Below are 4,552 nucleotides of genomic sequence, written 5' to 3' on the forward strand. Positions count from 1 at the left end.
AGGGGAAAGAAAATGTTATTGCAGATTGCTTATCTAGACTTTAGACAGATTGTTTTAGAGTAATAAGAAATTTCCTTTGTAAATTTCTTTTTCTTTGTGGGGAGGTGTTACATAGCCTATGATTTCATCATCCTTTGTGTAATTTTAATGCACAGTTGCTGCATGTTTGATCACGAGCGTGTTCTGCCTCAGTCCCCCCCTTCTACCGTTATAGTAGAGTTAGTCGTTCTCTCTGTTATTCAGAGCAGGATTTTCAGCTTTTTGTCCCCATGGCTTCATTTGCGCGTCCTTCTTACAAGTTGTATCAAGCTCTCCTGGCCCCTATATAATGAGCTCAGTCTCTGCATCATTGCCACTTAGATCTGCTCCTCATTTTGTTCACATCTCTGTCCTCCCCTGTACAGTTATTATTATTGTGAGTTTCTCAGGAAGTCTCCAAACATCTATCAGCTGTGTGTCATTTGAGTATAAGTGTTGTTACATTTTTTCTTGTACTGTGTAGCATAAGGTTAATTCTTAGGCCTAGTGAGGTTTTTGTTTAATGTAGGGTTTTATATCAGTCATTTTTGATAATAGTTTGTATCTGTAATAATTTATCTGGCATTCACTGAGTATTATCTGGTATCTCATTTTATCAGGGCTGACTTAGATAAATTTACTCTTGCTAATTTCGTGTTAATAGAGGCTATTGCAGTTAACCATATATTTAACCTGTTTATTTGCCATTACATTATCCTTATGAGTCCTGAATGTTTTGTTGTTAGTTTGAGCATTAAACTCTAACTTGTAATTTTACCTAACTCTTTTGTTTTGAACCTGGAACTTTACGGGACAGTAGTGATTTTTAGCGTGATGATATACATGATTTATTGGCGCCGTTTCGGTTTTATACATAAACCATCATCAGATCTAATTGGTAAATTGTATATATTTTATTTCATGTAACTTACTCAGTTGCCTGTTGTTTTATATTATTTTTAGTTGAAGATAAGAAAATTTTATACTGGTTTTAGTTTTTTCTTTTAGGTCTGAATTTATGTATGAAACCGAAACGTCGCCAATAAATCATGTATATCATTACGCTGGTTTTCCTGACCATCATTAGATTTCGCTTCCCACAGCACGAAAGTATCGTTACTGTATATATATATATATATATATATATATATATATATATATATATATATATATATATATATATATATATATATATATATACAGTACATGGAGCCTCTGTGGTACAGTGGTAAAGTGTGTGTTTTCGTACACTGAAGAACGAAGGTTTGCGCCCCGACAGGGGCGAACATAAGGGGTGCTGTGGTTGAACCAGTGTCGCATACTGTAAAGTATGCTTGCACCCAGTCGGCTTGTTCGGGCCAATTACACTTGGTTCACAGACTACACACACATCCAAAGCCACTACAACGCTACAATTACACTTACAAGCACTTCTCACCCTACATACAATCTCTACTAGACAGCCTAAGCCACTTGGTAGAGATACATTGGCTGTATCGTCCCCACTTCGGTCGAGACAGGCCGATCCTGCAGTGAACACTCAAACGGCTGATGAGATGGGATGATATATATATATATATATATATATATATATATATATATATATATATATATATATATATATATATATATATATATATATATATATATATATGACTAGGTAAGATATTTTCTTGTAAGCTAACAAGGTTGTATGGAACTGCTATTTGCATTATTTAATTTCTGCTTAATGCTTCCGATGCGTCGGCTTAAGCTACGTTGATTTTCATTTAGACTTTTGAGTACCTCTCCAAGTGTTAGTGTACTTGGTGACATTTCGTTCCTTCCTGGGAACGTCTTCAAACCAATCTGACGGTGGGTGGAGCCAGACCTCATTGTATAGCGGATGCCGTGATTGATTGGCCAAGAGCGAGAGATGGAAGGTATGTGGCTATCTCAAAGGTGGAATGAGTTAGCCCACCGATGATTGTGATCTTTTGCACGTTGGAAGGACTTGCAGTTCTTCCACTTATGAGTTGATTGTACGTTTCAGTTCGGATATATATCATGCTTCCAGAAACATGAGTAGTACCTGGGTCTTTTTCACGGTCAATTATTTCATTTCCTTTTCCGAGGTGCTGACGGGTAAGAAAGGTGTTATGATTAGTTCTTTAGTGATTGTTTATTGATTTACTCTGTAGGTGATAATTATGTGAGACGCCTTGGCAGTCTAGTCCTCGTCATTCCTACTTAAGTATGAGGCTCACAGTCCTCATTTGTGCATGTATGTCGGTAGATGACGTGGTCTTCTTGCATGGGCGTACTTTTTGCAGCAGGGCTGTTCTTTAGTCATAGATGGGAGATTTTGCAGGTCTTGTAGTAAGCGATTAGTGCGAGACTTACCTAATCTGCAGGTGAATATTTCCTTGGCTGTGCATATGGCAACGTCAAGACACACAAGCCAGGTTACCTCCTTCAGCCCAACATCTCGCAGATCCTGATTGCTACCTACTCCATAACATACTGAACGAAATACTCACACCCTAAGTACCTACAGACTACTGCCTGACATCAGCCAGCCAGTTCCTTGAGATTATATAGGATGCACCCCCTGCAGAAGACCACATCATTGCATCTTTGGATGCCAGGGCACGATAATAACAACCTCAGAGTCGCGCACCACGACTATAGAAGGACTGATGATAAACCAAGAAAAAAGGGATCCAATTTTTAGGACAATAAGATGATGACGAAGGTAACAGGACAAGGGCACCTCAAACGCATAGTGGAAGTGTTCAGGGTTAGGCAAATGTGATATGCTTTGACTCTGAGAGTAATTGCCCGAGGTGCAACGTCAGAGCAGAAAGTCAAATGCTCAGCCCTTAGACCAGCTGATGGGTGAGGGTGTTACACTCTGAATGCTCCTTCATTTTCTTCTTTAATTCACACTTTCCTTCTCGAACCCTTTCTGTTTAAGACCGATGTTGCAACTTATTTCTCACTCTGTTCTCTCTTTTCTCTCCCACTGTCCTTCCTTCCTTTCATTCTCTTTCTTTCTTTCATGAAGTATACTCTCGTCTCTCCCTCAGTCATATCACATAAACCACACAACATCTCCCTCTCCCATCATCTCTCTCTCTCTCTCTCTCTCTCTCTCTCTGTTACTATAGTCTTTCCTTGCCATTTTCTTATAGATCTGTTTCATCCCCGTTTGCCATCGTTTCATCCCTCCCTGCCTCGTCCCCTTTCTCTTCTCTCCTTTCCTCCACTTCTCCCTTATAATTACCAACACCTCACAAGTGCCAACAAGAACAACTCTCCACCCAAGTGTGGAGCCCAAGTTGGCAAGTGGATGGTCCGGAGTGGTGAGGCGTGGTGGAGGAGAGAAGACACAGCGGAGGACCCACGGTGGTAAGGAGGGAAAGAGTGGAAGAGAGAGGAATGGAGGAGCACTGAGAGGAGGGAGAGAGGGGAAAGTCTGACGGAGAGGAGGAGGGAGGAATGGAGGCAGAGTGGAAGGAGAGAGAATAGAAATGATGAGTAATAAAGTAAAAACTTATACATGGGTGGAAGATATAATGGAAAGGGCGAGGGAGGGAAACAGACAAAAAGAGATGATCAATGGCGTGGGTGGTGGAATGGTGGCAAGGTGAATAAAGAGAGGAGTTCACGATGTTTTTAGTGATGAAAGAGTGCACAAAGGAGTACAAAGGAATTAAACCAAACAGCAACAGACTTGTTGGTCCTTTCGCGGCTGTCTGGTTCAGGGAACGTTATAATACTACTCTATCAATGAAAGACAAGGATTAAAAAGCTTTAAGACTCCTCCTCACCCACCAAACCCTTAATCCGAAACCAGAAGGAAATAGCGAGAAGGACCACCATGCAGTATAGAAAAGCTGCCATGGAAATTTCATAGGAAAGAGTGAAAGGAAATCTTATTCTACAATATCGACCTAAAACGGAGAGTAACACTAAGTCAGCAATATTTATCACTGTTGTTCTGCAGGTTGTATCATCCACGCTATAGAAAAAGGAAATAAAAGTTATATACACCACAGATATGTAGTGTATATAGAACAGGACCCACTACTGAGCCCTGTGGCACTCCACTTGTAACATCTTTCTGGTCTGACATTTTTCCATTTATATGACTCAGTTTACGTCACATAAGCCAATTATCGATTCACCCGATCACATTGCCTCTGAACCCATGCTCCTTCAATTTCTGAAGTAGTCTTCTATGGGGAACCTCATCAACTGCTCTTTGGAAATCGAGACAGATAACGCCATTAGAGGTGGTCTCATCGTAAATATTGAATATATCTATCTATCTATCTATAGCCCGACGCCCTAATCCCTCAAAGGGTGGCCGCAGACAAAACGCCTCCAAGTCACTCTGTCACCCACCATTTGACTACCCTCCCCCCAACTCACCCCCCCCTCCCTCATATACCTCTCAACTCCATCCCTCCACCTCATCCTCGGTCTACCCCTCCCTCTCCCTCCCTCCACTTCACCTACATATTCCCTCTTAGTCAGTCTTTCATTCTCC

This window comes from Coenobita brevimanus, chromosome 6, assembly GCF_032717465.1.
Source record: "Coenobita brevimanus isolate Jiangsu-jjx chromosome 6, ASM3271746v2, whole genome shotgun sequence".
Taxonomy (NCBI): Eukaryota; Metazoa; Arthropoda; class Malacostraca; order Decapoda; family Coenobitidae; genus Coenobita; species Coenobita brevimanus.